At 36.1% G+C, this 15,479-nt stretch overlaps 2 pseudogenes; both read right to left on the bottom strand.

Moving 5' to 3' along the window:
- Window positions 1-3,044: 3,044 nt before the first annotated feature.
- Window positions 3,045-8,065, bottom strand: LOC137253094 (carboxylesterase 3A-like; annotated as a pseudogene).
- Window positions 8,066-9,445: 1,380 nt separating this feature from the next.
- On the bottom strand, window positions 9,446-12,119 carry LOC137253105 (glutactin-like; annotated as a pseudogene).
- Between the last annotated feature and the right edge of the window lie 3,360 nt (window positions 12,120-15,479).

The raw sequence follows: 15,479 nt of genomic DNA on the forward strand, positions 1-15,479 counted from the left end.
TAAATGTAACATGGAGAATATTTAACTACTTTACAAAATTATTTTTTGAAGAACCAAAATTTTGAATTTAAAAATCTTTATCAGGACGATCTAATTTCTTGTTTTCCGGATCTTTCATGGTCACTGTTAACTCCTTCAGAAGATCATCGTCCATTTTAAATTGTTGATTGATATGAAAATATGGACCACGTGCCGCTGTAACGTAAAAAATTATTTATTTAAGTATATTTTAATTTAACAACTAAAGGAGAAGATTTAAATTTTGGGTGGATTGGAACAGCTGCGTTTAAAACGGTACATATTTGAGAGATTTATCGTACCGTTTAGCACATTTAGTTTGAGATTTTTTACAGTTAGGCCCACTTGCAGAACTGCAAGTTATCTTTTTTGCGCAGCGTTAATTAAAACCAGTAAGCATGGGACTGTCTTCGGCTGTGCCGCAGACTTCATACCTTTCATAAATGGGGCTGAACAATAATCTTATCCCGTTCGTAATCTCCAAATAATCGGATGTATAAGATAAGAAATATATAGTGAACAGACGTACATACCTAAATAAAATAAAAAATGGCAAAAAACCCCCTTATCTAAACGATCGGTTATATGGGATATATATTATATATAGTTCCGATCGAAATGATTCTTACAGGAAATCTTCTATGATATATTAGAATATATATCACCAAGTTTCACGTTTTTATATTGGAAACTAAGGGAGAAATGGCCAAAATTCTTTCTATCTGAACGATCGGGGTATTCTATCCCATTTTGACCAATTTTGAACCCGACCCCTTTAGTATTGGCTGAAAGTTTTTCTTCTTTTTCTAGCTTACGAAACGTAAGAATTTTTTCAAATTTTTTCATCCAACTCAAAAAAAGTTATGAATTTAAAATTGAGTTTTTAAATGCTATAACTTTTTCAAAAATTGATCGTTTGGGATACTTTTTTTTAATTTGTTTTTAAATGTACTTTTCGAAAAAAATACAAAAAAATTTTAAGTTTTTTTTTTTTCAATTAAAAAAAAAAAAAAATCGGCCCACTCCGGAATTAGTGGGGATGATTGCAGAATTAATTGAAGTTTTTTATGAGAAAAAAAAAATGGCGAAATTCGAAAAATCTCGAAAAACTGAAAAATTACAAAAAAAAAAACTTTAAAAATTTTTTTGTATTTTTTTCCGAAAAGTACATTTAAAAACAAATTAAAAAAAAAAAGATCCCAAACGGTCAATTTTTGAAAAAGCTATAGCATTTTGAAAACAAAAACGGTGTTTTTTATAAATTCATAACTTTTTTTGAGTTGGATGAAAAAATTCTGAAAAACGTCTTTCGTAAGCTAGAAAAAGAAGAAAAACTTTCAGCCAATTCTAAAGGGGTCGGGTTCAAAATTGGTCGAAATGGGATAGAATACCCCATATATACTATATGGCGGCCACCGTGGTGTGATGGTAGCGTGCTCTGCCTACCACACCGGATGCCCTGAGTTCAAACCCCGGGCAAAGCAACATCAAAAATTTTAGAAATAAGGTTTTTCAATTAGAAGAAATTTTTTCTAAGCGGGGTCGCCCCTCGGCAGTGTTTGGCAAGCGCTCCGGGTGTATTTCTGCCATGAAAAGCTCTCAGTGAAAACTCATCTGCCTTGCAGGAGCACAACGCAAATTGGAAGAGAAGCTCGGCCTTAGATCTCTTCGGAGGTTATCGCGCCTTACATTTAGTTATTTTCATTTTTTTATATACGTATACCTCCGATAAAAGTGATTTTTTCAGGAAATCTTCTATGATATATTACAATAAATAAATCCAAATTTAACGTTTTTATATTGGAAATTAAGGCAAAAATGGCTAAAAATCTTTCTATCTGAACGATCGGTTGTATGGGATATATATTATATATAACTCCGATCGAAATGATTTTTTCATGAAATCTTCTATGATATATTAAAATATATCCCCGATTTTCACGTTTATACTTTCTAAATTGCGGCAGGAATGACTAAAATCGTCTTATATATACTATTGGTTGTATAGTAGATATATGTTATAGTGGTCCGATCCTACCGGCTCCGATAAATGTCTAATATAATACAAAAATACATCCTTGTGCCAAATTTCATTGAGATATCTCAAAATTTGAGGGACTAGTTTGCGTTCAAACAGACAGACGGGCGGACGGACAGACGGACATGGCTATATCCACTAAGTTCGTCGCTTTGATCAATTCGGTATACTTAATGGTGAGTTTATCTTCTATATTTCTCAATGTTACAAACATCGGACCAAAGTTAATATACCATTTCATGTTCATGAAAGGTATAAAAATTTCTCAAAAATTTATGAGTTAACCCCCCATGCCATGTTAACTCTGATTTAAAAAGATAACTTGCCGTTCTGCAAGTGAGCTTTGGTATTCGTTTGTGAAAAACTAACCGGCTTAATTTTATTATATTTGTACTTGTATCGTAAGTTTTTAAATTAAAATAAGGTAATGTTTCCAAGAAAAGATAGTGTAAACATTGATAAGGATATTTTAGCTTCAATAGTCCTGATCACGGACGGACAAACGGGCATAGTGGGAAAGATTGATCTTTGAAATATTTGAGAAGCCTACATATATTATTCCGTTCCTCCCAGTCCAATTCTTTACACTGTGACAATTAACCTTTCGTTGGGCAAATATACCCTATTAACCAATATTTTTGTATATAAAAATGTTCAAACTCACTTTTCATAGGCAAAATAAGCGAATCTTCCGCCAATTGCGGCGCTCCCGTCTTTGCAAAGGTAGTCCACAAAGCCACCATTCTTTTCGCCATCTCAGTATCTACCTTGTTTAACGGTTTCATTTCAAATAAATATAACAAATCATCACCATGATGTACTCCACCGTTGAAAGGATATTGTCAGTTGCCCATATCGAAACCGAAATGGTTCTGTTCACCCGCGTAATCAAAGGTGTAGAAATAAATGGGCGACGAATTAGATTTAGTTAGATAGTTTTTGTGGAGACAGCAAACTAGTCACTGCATTATTGATCAACTCAGTGGTGTCATACATCATATTCAGTGGCAAGTTGTCCCACCGTCATAGCACTAAAGCTTGCACCTAAAGCTTTGAGCTCATCGTACAACACTTTGTATAATAGAAAAAAAGAGCGCGAGTTTTCATATTTTAAAGTACAACCCCTAAAACTAGGCATAAGTATACTTACGAGCAAGGTACATCGATCCATCATGTTTTGTAAAGCCGCTCATTATGGGAACACTTATGCTCGATTTCTTAATAAGCTCGGAGGGTTGTTGCGGCAGGGTTCCGTGAAAGTCTCCAATTATTAAGCCAAAACTTTCCTAATAAAAAAATGTAATTTTGAGAGCTGGCTAACAGCAGTTTAAACTCTTGGTCTTAAAGCTTTTAAAACCGTAATTATTTCTACTGGCAGCACTTAAAATTGCAATATTTATAAACAGCCGCTAGTTATTGCAACTTTTTCGAGTTGGTGCTATTTGGGAAAAAATTTACAATTTTTCAAAAGTTCCATCAAAAAGAGCTATGAGCAATTTTCTCAAATAAATGTTTTTTTTTTTTTTTTAATTTCCAAACACCAATCTAAATTCCTGTGGTTTGTTTTAAACCCAGATGTGACAGGTTTCTATGCTTGGATTTTTTTTTTTAACTTTTTGGTTTGATTTTAAACTAATTTCAATACTTTTAACTTATTGTTCAAATAAGTTTTAAATTGAAATCGGATCAAATTAAAAAAACACCTTAGAAAATTAAGAAGTTTCCACTTTAGCAGAAAAATTAAAAAAAAGTGCTTTAACCGATGAATGATTTAAAATTCAGGCTCAAATTTCTAACCGTGTGGTTAAGCTTAAAACAGAAACAGCATACATACATTTCGCGACACTCTTAAAATATCCGCTACAGCAGCTTTTTTCAAACAACTCTCCATTTCTTCAATACGTTCGCAATCTTGACATTGCAAAGCGCGACATAGACGTTCCACTTGAGCTTGGGGCTCTTGATTCAAAAGAAAACTGTCCACAGCCGATCCAGATTGTATAATAACACGTTGAAAGCTCGATGGCCGAGTTTTAGGGCTCACTAGTAGAGCGCCATTCAGATCAGCACCTGAACTCTCACCAAAAAGCGTTACCTGTGACTTGTCACCACCGAAAGCTGAGATGTGTTGTTGTACCCATTCTAAAGCCAACATGATGTCCATAAAACCGAGATCCAGGCATATTCGATGTTTTTGTGCCAGAAAAACCGAGCACACCAACACGATATTGAATTACCACTAAAACAATATCTTGCTCGAGCAAATAACCTGGCGGATAATAAGAGGCAAAGCCAATTTTTAAACCTCCACCGTGGATATAGAACATAACGGGTTGCTTTGCATTAAGCTAAGTAGAAGAACATGTTTTTTAAGTTTTCCTGTTTGAAAAAAAAAATATTTTAAGTATATCTAAGTTTTCATTTAACTCACGTTTTTGGTGAACACATTCAAGGTAAGACAATCTTCGAGATCATCATCCGGTTGGTCAACTGGCATTTTTAAGCCACCGAACAATTGAGGGCATATACGTCCATATTTGGTAGCTTGAAGAGGGGTTGACCACGGTTTACGTGCCACCGGAGTCTACATGAAAACAAAATTTTGGAGAAATTTAAGTGGACAACTTGTTCTTTAATTTTACGGAAAATTTTGAAAGTTTCATAAAAGTTTTAATTCTAAATAACTAAAATGACCGATAGGTAATTGGTAGTGCTCAAGTCACTACTAGTCAAGCAGACATATGGAAAAAATTTTGTTATTATTTGAATACTGGCTTTTAAGCATAAAGGGATGAATGCTTAATTTCTCAATCGTTTTCTTTAATCAAATTTCGTCTTTTTTTTAAAACGAACCTTATTTTTCCACGATGAGAGAACCTACCTCAAATCAATGTTCACCACTAGGTGCCTCAGCATATGGTATACTACGGAACTGCATATAAGTTTTACCCGTCCAAAGTGTTATATTTGTATTTCCAATTACTGTACCAAGTCCTGGTAGGTCTACACTAACTTCCGAAACCAAAACGTTGGCAAAATTTGCAGGAATTAGCACAAAGCATACGCTAAACGTGATTATTGGAAGATAAACCATACTGAACTCAAGCATCGACTGTAACCGACTAAAAATATATATAATATGTCATTTTCGTAGTTTATTCAATTGCCCCGTGATCGCATTGTCGCAAAATGTTTGCCGTATCAAAATATGGCTTCGTAAAATAAACGATATTTTTTAACAAATATCTACAGTTTGTCACGAAAAAATGAAGTAAACATGAACGAAGTAAACATTTTTTCGTGACAAACTGTAGATATTTGTTAAAAAATATCGTTTATTTTATGAATCCATATTTTAATAAGGCAAATATTTTGCGGCAATATGATCGCGGGTTTGTGTTTCTAAAACGCCCACTGGTTTTCAGACAAGAGTATTGTAGTCTCAAAAGCAGAGCTGCTCAACCCCTATACACTTGTAGCACTTTTGTTTTTGTTTTGCCCTGAATCATAGGTACATATTCAAATTCACACTTTGAATAAAAAAAAAAATTTCATAGCACTCCCGTATGCCCTCACATATAATTTCGAATCATATAAAAATGCTTGAATTTCTTATGAAAGTGCCAAGAAAAAGCACTCCCGTATGAAGCTCAGCCACTTGTGTATGATAAAAAAATTTACACTAACAATTTCACAACTAAAAATTATTCAAAAACATTATTATAGCACTGAACAAATTTTGTAATCAAATTTGATTCATAAATAAAATTAAAATAGATAATTGACCGCGGAGCTGAAATATATGGGGCATATAGTTACATAAATGTATCCACACCCCTAATCCTACATATACTTATAGTACTAATACATAATTTATCTATTTACTACAATTTTTTATTAAAATTTTGACTTTTTGGTAATGAATTAACGCCTTTTTTCGGTTTTTCGAAATTTTCGATATCGAAAAAGTGGGCGTGGTTATAGTCCGATTTCGTTCATTTTAAATAGCGATCTGAGATAAGTGCCCAGGAACTTACATACCAAATTTCATTAAGATACCTGAAAATTTACTCAAGTTATCGTGTTTACGGGCGGACGGACGGCAAAATGAATTTCTTTTTTCACCCAGAGCATTTTGATATACAGAAGTCTATATCTATCTCGATTAGTTTATGCCGTTACGGGGTACCGTTATGCGAACAAAATATACGCTGTAAACTCTGCTCAGCTGAGTATAAAAATGGTTGGTGTCATGTAGAGACACTTGAAATGTAGGGGACACACATTGCGTATTTAGGGTTTGGTTTTGGATAAATAAGTGTTGAACTTATTGCAGTACCCAGATCTAAGTTGTCACATAAGTGATACGCGTTCTCCTGAGAAGTCCGCTTTCCTCTAATACGAGAATCGGGTATTGCACACTGAGGACAGGGTTCGTCGTGTTTTCATCGGCATAAGACTTTGTCGCATCTTTTTGGATGAGGCTGGGGCCCTGTTTATGCTTTTTTGGATCAAACGGCTGAATGTTTGTGTGACAGATTTATTCATAGTTCTTGCCGAGACGACTCGTTATATACCTGGGAGCTGGGGAGCTTAAATCAGTTGTCTGTTAGAAAGCCCAATTCTGGTGATACGATAGACTCATTCAGTCTAAGTTAGGTCATCACGGACCAGCCAGCTCTACCTAAAATGCTCAGATTTCTGAGCATTCAACAGAAACTGTTTGTAAAGCGCTTCCTTTCTCTACTTTATTGGGAGTATTGCCGCCTCATTGTGTTCACAATGCTCCGAAGACATAAGAAAATATCCCGTTTCCATTCTAGTGCAGTGTTTTTAACGGCTTGCAGCTTTTTTATCGCTTCTCCTAAACTGGGCCCGTATCATGTTATACGATCCGTGATCGAAATACATTTTTTAAAGCCCAATAGCTTTGAAATTATTTATCGGATGGTATCGGAAATGGTGGCTACCAGCACTCGTTAGATCCATAACCTACAATTTTTATGAACTTTTCGAACGACTTATATTTATCGTTTATTCGTGAAATTGCTTCTCAATACGTAATCGTATAACACGATACGGGCCCATATTATAATAATAACGGTGTCGTCAACAACATAACCTCACTTTTTCGGTAGCTCTATTTTCCAGTATTTACTTGTATTACAAAACTATTAAATTTTGACTGCTTCATTTTCATACTTTTTCTTTTTGACTTAACAATTCTAGTAGCGCCACCGTGGTGTGATGGTAGCCTGCTCCGCCTATCACACCGTATGCCCTGGGTTCAACTCCCGGTCAAAGCAACATCAAAATTTTAGAAATAAGATTTTTCAATTAGAAGAAAATTTTTCTAAGCGGGGTCGCCCCTCGGCAGTGTCTGGCAAGCGCTCCGATTGTATTTCTGCCATGAAAAGCTCTCAGTGAAAACTCATCTGCCTTGCAGATGCCGTTCGGAGTCGGCATAAAACATGTAGGTCCCGTCCGGCCAATTTGTAGGGAAAAATCAAGAGGAGCACGACCTTAGATCTCTTCGGAGGTTATCGCGCCTTACATTTATTTATTTATTTATTTCTAAACGTAAAATCTACTCCAATCGTAGTAGAACTCAAAGGCAGTTCTTTATAATAGGCAACCCTCTAAAATATGCATGCCGAACTTGTCAAAATAAGGGAAAACGTCAACGGGATGAGTATTCATCACATCATGCCGCGGCCTGATGTGTGGGTCAACCTTATCCTCAGCACACTTCTCTTCTTTATAAATTATAGTGTTCATATATCCCCACTCCTGGGGAACTTCTCTTTCAAACCTAATGTTTGGGACCTAAAGCGAAGATTGTATTGGCTTATGTTAGTAGACATAGGACCTCATTCTCTATTGCGAAACGAACATTGGTTTCTTCTCAGAAGCGGTTGCATTTTGTTAAACGGTAGCAGCATACTATTTGACTATATTTTCGCCTTCCTCTTTGACATAACGCACATCGTTCATTTGTGAGAATACCATTGCTTGACGAAATCGCTAAGAGACGACTCGTTTGTCTGGGCTCTCGTCCGCAATACAGAATGATGCCCTTAATGAAGCATCATAACCACACTAACTGTCGAAGTCTGGAAGACGTGAATTTGGTATGACAGGTAAACTTACTTACTTACTTACTTAATTGGCGCTTAACCGTCTAAACGGTTATGGCCGTCCAACAAGGCGCGCCAGTCGCTCCTTCGCTCGCGCCAATTGGTCACATCAAGGGAGTTTAAATCGTTTTCCACCTTCCTTCCAACGGAGTGGGGCCGCCCTCTACCTCTGCTTCCATAGGCGGGTTCCGATAGAAATGCTGGCTCCCAAATAAATAAAGTGTTTTACTATTTCGAAATTATGGCTGCCAACAGTAGGGTGGTTGCCAAGGCGCGTATGCGCTGACTCTTTGCTCGATGACAGCAGGTACTTCGTTTTATCCTCATTCACCATCAAACCAATTTTTACCGCTTCTTTTTCCAGTTTGGTGTAAACAGAACTAACAGCGCGGGTGTTTAGGCCGATGATATCAATGTCATCAGCATATGCCAGTAATTGCACGCTTTTATAGAATATTGTTCCAGTGCGGTTCAACTAGGTTGAAACAAACATTTTTGTTCTTTTTAAAAATGTACGTCGGATCTGTTTGAGTATTCTCAGTATTCGGTAGAAAATAGAAAATCGCACATAGAACATTTTTAAAGCGATAAATAGAACAAAAACAACAACAAATACCAAGTTTCTCTGAAAACCGCCTTACAAACAGGCATAACTTCAACACATAATTACATACGAATTATGTGATGTGTGGAAGATAATATATGCGAAAAAGAAGGCAATTGGAAAAAATTTTACAACAACTAAGGCATGACGTAGCTGAATGCGTTTATAACCATTTCAACTATCGTAGGAGTGCGGGTTCGACTCCCGCTCCCGGGAGAAAAGGCTTTGAAGAGATTTACAAGGTATAATCGAAACAGCTGTCGCCTTATCCATCCTGATGTCACGTTGTTCATCTTTTTCCCAAATTATTAAATAAGCGATAAAGAGATATTTACCCTCGATCTATCAAATTAGTTTCCAAAACAATAAAAAAGAATTTTTGTGTTTTTGCGAAAAAAGCGAGATTATGGAAAAAATGTTTATTCAAAAATAATATAATCGTTGGCCCACTTCCTGAACGGAAAAGTTTTCTTTTAAATTCAATGTTAGCTTCTCATGCCGCTGTTAAACTCTTACAATTTTGACAAGTTTTAAAATTTACTTTGAGTTAAAAAGTACTGCAAGTGGGCCTTATTAAATATGAACATATATAAAGTTTTTTACACATACAATTAACCAGTGAAATTATATAGAGCCGAAACTATCAACTTAGAATGGCTTATTCGGACGGTATAGTTTCTTGTTATCCGGATCGTTTATTGTTACAGTAAATTCCTTCAGCAGATCAGCATCCATCTTAACTTCTTGATTTATATGAAAACATGAGCCATGTGCGTCTGTTAAAGATAAATTGAAATAATAAAATATACAGAAAACATTTAGATCTCATTCGCTAAAAAATTATCAAATTTAGCCTATGAGTTTTTATAATAACCTGTCAACCTGAAATGTCGCGAGTATAAAAATGTTAATGTTAAAACTTACGCTTCAGTGGCAAAAGAAGTGGACCCTCCGCTACTTTCGGCTCTCCAGTCGTTGCAAAGGAAGTCATCAAACCCACCATTTTCTTTGCCATCTCACTATCGACCGCATTCAACTGGTTCGATGCAAACAAATATAAAAAACCATCACCGTGATGCACTCCACCGTTGAATGGATATTGTGAGTTACCAAAACCAAAACCAAAAGTGGTATATTCACCCGCATAGTCAAATGTGTAGTAATAAATGGGCGACTTATAAGACTTAGCGAAAAGACTATTTGTGTAGCCGATCATATTTGATTTGAAAAAAATTGTACTAGCTCATGACTAGCTCCTTAGACTCAAATCAAAGTATTGTGGTATTGCGCGCTTATGATCAAAGCTCTCCCATAGTTCTTATGGAAATAGCAATTTTGCCATTACATTATTGGTCAACTCGGTGGTGTCATTCAACAAACTCATAATACCATTGGCAAATTGTCCCACCGTCACGGAGCTAAACTTTCTACTTGCAGCTTTGAACACATCGTACATTGCTATATAAAAAAAGAAAAGTGGATAGTTTACATTTTTTAATGTAAATCAACAAAAATTTCGTAAATGTATACACACCAGCCACGTACATCGATCCATCATCTTTTGTAAAGCCGCTCATTATGGGAACATCTATACTGGAAGTCTTAATAAGTTCGGCAGGTAGTTCGGGCAGAGTTCCATGGAAGTCTCCAATTGTTAAACCAAAACGTTCCTAATTTATACAATTCGTGGTTTTAAAGGTGACTTACCATGGATTATAAATTCTTATGTTAAAGCTAAAAAACCATAACCATATCTAATATTAGAAATTTATAATGCAATATTTATAAACAGCTTATTTTTATATAAAGTCAAGAAATTAGAAGTGCAAGCAAGCAATGAAAATAAAAGCTTAAAATGCAGTGATCGCGAAAAAATTGTGTTTTTAAGGTAAATTTTATCATTTTTGTCAACAACTCCTTCAGTTTTGAATTTATGATGCTAACATTTTTTTTTTTAATAATCTATTTTGTTTTCAACAACTATCCATAAAGTAATATCGAAGAAGGTTTTCCATAACATAAAGCCTCCATGCGACTGGTTGTCATAGCTGTTTGCAATAGCTGTTTGTTTATGATTATGGTTCTGGCACCAGTAACTTTAACTAACTTCAATCTTCAAAAAAAAAAAAAAAAATAATAAAAAATCATACATACATTTTCCGCCACTCTCAAAATATCCGCTACGTTAGCCTCTATCAAACAATCCTCCATTTTGTTAACTTGTTCACATCCTTCACATTTCAATGCGCGACAAATACGTTCCACTTGAGTTTGGGTTCTCGAATAAATTTACCCACAGCCGAATCAGATTGCATGATGACACGTGCAAAGGTCGACGGCGGAGTTTTAGGGCTTGCCAACAATGCTCCAATCACATTAGCACCTGAGCTCTGCCCAAAAACGGTAACCTGTGATTTGTCACCACCAAAAGCCGAGATATGCTGTTGTACCCATTCCAAGGCGAGCATGATATCCATCAATCCGAGATTGCCAGGCATATTCAATGTTTTTGTGCCAGAAAAACCGAGTACTCCGATACGATATTGAATTATTACTAAAACAATGTCTTTCACGAGCAAATAATTTGGTGGAAAACGTGAAGCCCAGCCGATTTGTAAAGCACCACCATGAATATAGAACATAACGGGTTGTTTTGTAGTAATCTAAAGGCATTTTTTTTACTTTACTGATTGAAACAAAAATATTTTTAGTGCATTTAAGTATTCCTGAAACTTACGTTTTTGGTGAAGAGATCACCAGCCGGTTGATCACCTGGCAAATTTAGGCCAGTGAAAAATTGAGGGAAATAGCGTCCATATTTTGTGGGTTGAAGGGGTTTTGGCCAGGGTTTACGCGCTACCGGAGGCTACTTGAAAACCAAAATTTTGGTTACATGTTGAGAATTATAATAAATCAAAATTACTGGGGCAGATGTGAACTACAATCTACAGATTTAATTTAATTGAAGTGTTGTTCGCAGTATAAAATAAAAAGGGTTTCATTAAATGAAAATTATTAAAAAAACACCACCTCCCGTGTTACTGCGGAACATTATCAGAATAAAGGAGTCTAGAGCCTTAAGTCGGCAACGCTCGAATCGCATTTCACTTACCTTAATTCGATGTTCAGCACTAGGAGCCTCAGCATATGGTATACCACGGAACTGCATGTAAGTTTTACCCGTCCAAAGTGTTGTATTTGTATTTCCAATTACTTTACCAAGTCCTGGCAAATCTACACTAACTACCGAAGGTGAATCAACAGCATTCGCAGGAATTAATGCGAAGCTTAAGCTTAGCGCAATGATTAGAAGGAAATTCATACTTAATTGAAACATCGAATACAAGCGTTCAAAAAGCTGTATGAATTCGATGTGATTTCCCACGTATTTATTAAGAAAATTGGACCCATCGCATTTATGTACGAAATAACGAATGATAGAACAAACGAGATGTTTGCACAAATACAGTTTCAATGTTTGCTTTCCAGAAACTTAAAGAAATGTTACTTTGTGTTTACAAATATAAACAAAAAAGCTTCCCGATGTGGCCCAGTTGCTATTTGATAAAATAGGATTAATAGGTGCTTTCAAAAAACACAAATACAACACAATATTTTGAGAACCATTGTTTGATTTAGCAGTCGCAGTTCATAAAACACAATTTCTATCACTCAACTGTCGGAAACGTGTTTGCAACGTCAGCTGGCGTGCCATAGTAAGATTAAAAACAAGAGTTTTATATGGGAATCTCGGTCCCAAATCCGACTCTCGACTGATCCCAATATTACGGCAGCTTAATCAGTAGTGATAAAACTTTTAGAAAAAGTATCGATACGTGTATTCATTTAAAATCCTCGAACCCGCGATCTAACAAGTAAGGAGGTTTAGTTTGGGAGAAACCGTATATTATATATTTATATGTGTGCTCTCACATACATATTAGAGTCACATTTGAAGAGAAACATCATGAACGGCCCGATTTACAATGCTTTTAAAACTTTCGTTCGTTGCACTACTTTGGTACTACATCTCTATTGAAGTGTAGTTACGTCCCGTAAATATATTGCAAATTTTGGTAAAATTAAACCTTCAAGCAAATTTTTTTTACAAAACAGGCGAAGACCTCGATTTTGCTCAGATCTATACCAGAGACCATACTTCCGCAAAATGATAACAATGGCATGTAAAACTTAAAATGTCTTCTACTATTAGAATTTTACTAAATTTTTATTCAGCGTCATAAAGTTAATGTTCTTGCTGAGTTTCACCACTATATCAGTGGGCGTGGTTATATTCTGATTTCGAAAATTTTCTTCACCAATATACCAATCGACAATATGCTGTGGCGGACGCCGTGGTGTGTTGGAAGCGTGCTCCGCCTACCACACCTAAGATCCTAGGTTCAAGTCCCGAGCAAGCAACATCAAAAATTGAGGAATAAGTTTTTCAACTAGAAAAAAAATTTCAAGCGGGTTCGCCCGCGGCAGTGATTTGACAAACACTCCGAGTGTATTTCTGCCATTAAAAGCTTCTCAGTGAAAACTCATCTGTCTTGTAGATGCCGTTCGGAGTCGGCGTAAAACATGAAGGGCCCGTACCGCCAATTTGTCGGTAAAACTAAAAGGAGTACGACAATATCTTCGGAGCTATAACGCGCTTTTTTCTTTTTTTTTTTAATATGCGAGCTCCATTTAACAAAATTTCACAGTAGAACGAAAAAACTCAATTAAATGAAAACGTCACCATAAACTCGACATTTTAAAATGTACTGAAAGTTTATGGAGCCAATAGCTTTTCATAATTTTGCTGGTATTGTGAAATTTTCTTTTTAGAAATTTTTAGTTATTCTGGACAATTAACACGTACTTTGCTTTTACCACCATATGCTGTTATCGTCTCCCTTTCCACCATCATCAAAATGTCGTGAAAGTTTTTACCGCGTCATCGACGATATCATGAGTTGAGATAAGCTCCGCGTACCAGATTTGGTGAAGTCATACCAATTTTTGCCAAAGTTGTCGTGTTAATGGACTGTACTTTGTTGGACTTAAACCTGTAAACCATCGGCACTTGGTAAAGTATCGGGGAAAGTATCGATATTTAGCTCACTACTTGGTTAAAGGAATCGAGTACAAAACACTCGAGTATATTTTGGAAAAGTATCGATACTACTCACGCAGTACTCGCAAAATCTTATCAATATTAATAAATAAGTTAATGATATATATTTGAAATCGCGCTAATGTTAATAAAAGAGTTTTAACATAAATGTACACCTTTATTCATGAAAAAATACATTTTCATAAAGCTTTTTAAAATGTTATTCAATAAGGGGGTACATTTAGACCGTATGTTTCTTTCTCTGCAATTAGAAGAAAATTTTTCTAAGCAGGTCGCCTCCCGGCAGTGTTTGGCAAGCACTTCGAGTGTATTTCTGCCATGAAAAGCTCTGAGTGCCTTGCAGATGCCGTTCGAAGTCGGCATAAAACAAGAAGGTCCCGTCCCGCCAATTTGTAGGAAAAATTTAAAAAGTAGCACGACGCAAATTGGAAGAGAAGCCCGGCCTAAAATCTCTTCGGAGGTTATAGCGCCTTACATTTATTTATTTTTTAGACCGTATGTTGCCTAGAAAGTTGGTTTTTTGATTGATTGCATGAAGCGAACACCTGCAAAACTTTCCATAGATTTGTTATTTATTCACGTTTATTAATCAAATAATTGTGAATTTTAGAACCCCTTGTGACTCAGACCTTGTGAGTGGACCGTCAGCAAAGAAGAAACGAATATGAATATGAAGATGTTAAAAGACAACACATTGCGATAGTTCCTGTTGTTGTTGTTGTATTAACGATAAATATACTCCCCGAAGGCTTTGGGGAGTGTTATCGGTGTTGATGATCCTTTGCAGGATATAGATCCGGTACGTTCCGGTAACTAAGCACGATAAAGGTACTAGCCCGACCATCTCGGGAACAATTTATATGGCCACATTAAACCTTCAAGGCCAACCTTCCCTCCCCACTCCCTAGTTCCCTGAGGAGCTTGGGGTCGCCAGAGCCTCCTCTGTTAATGAAACAGGATCCGCCGTGGGTAGGTGAGGTTGAAAATTGGGTTGAAGGAAACCCCTTGAGAAAGTTGCGCTACACAACCCCTTGAAACCCGATAAATCCTTCTGTGATTAAGAGGTTTCGAGATAACAAGACTAAACAGCAATAATGGAGATTTTGGAGTTACATTCCCTTAGTATTGGAAAAAATGACAATAAGGGAAAATATTTATTTTCAACAGCAAAAAGCTTATTAATACATATTATAATTAGCCCTTAAACCTGAGAGCCTTAGTAAAATATTTCGGATTAGGTTAAGTTAGGTTAGGTTAGGTTAGGTGGAACTGGTCGGTCCATGAGGACTTCACATAGACTGAATGAGTCCGTAGTGTTACCAGAAGTTTGTTTTAACTACCAAACTGAAAAACCCTATCAAAAACCAGGGCCTGTGTTATAAAGTAACTCCGTACTCTTGGCAAATACTAGAAGCTTCCTAGGACTTAAGCCACTTGCTGCTTCTAGATCTAACAGCTGTATCACTCCTAATAGCTGGAGTCTTCAGTCCAGTGTGGAGTCCAGTCAGAATACCCGTCATGAGTCTACAGTCCTAACTTTTTAATGATAGAAGCAACTTT

Source organism: Eurosta solidaginis, chromosome 5, assembly GCF_040869045.1.
Source record: "Eurosta solidaginis isolate ZX-2024a chromosome 5, ASM4086904v1, whole genome shotgun sequence".
Classification (NCBI taxonomy): Eukaryota; Metazoa; Arthropoda; class Insecta; order Diptera; family Tephritidae; genus Eurosta; species Eurosta solidaginis.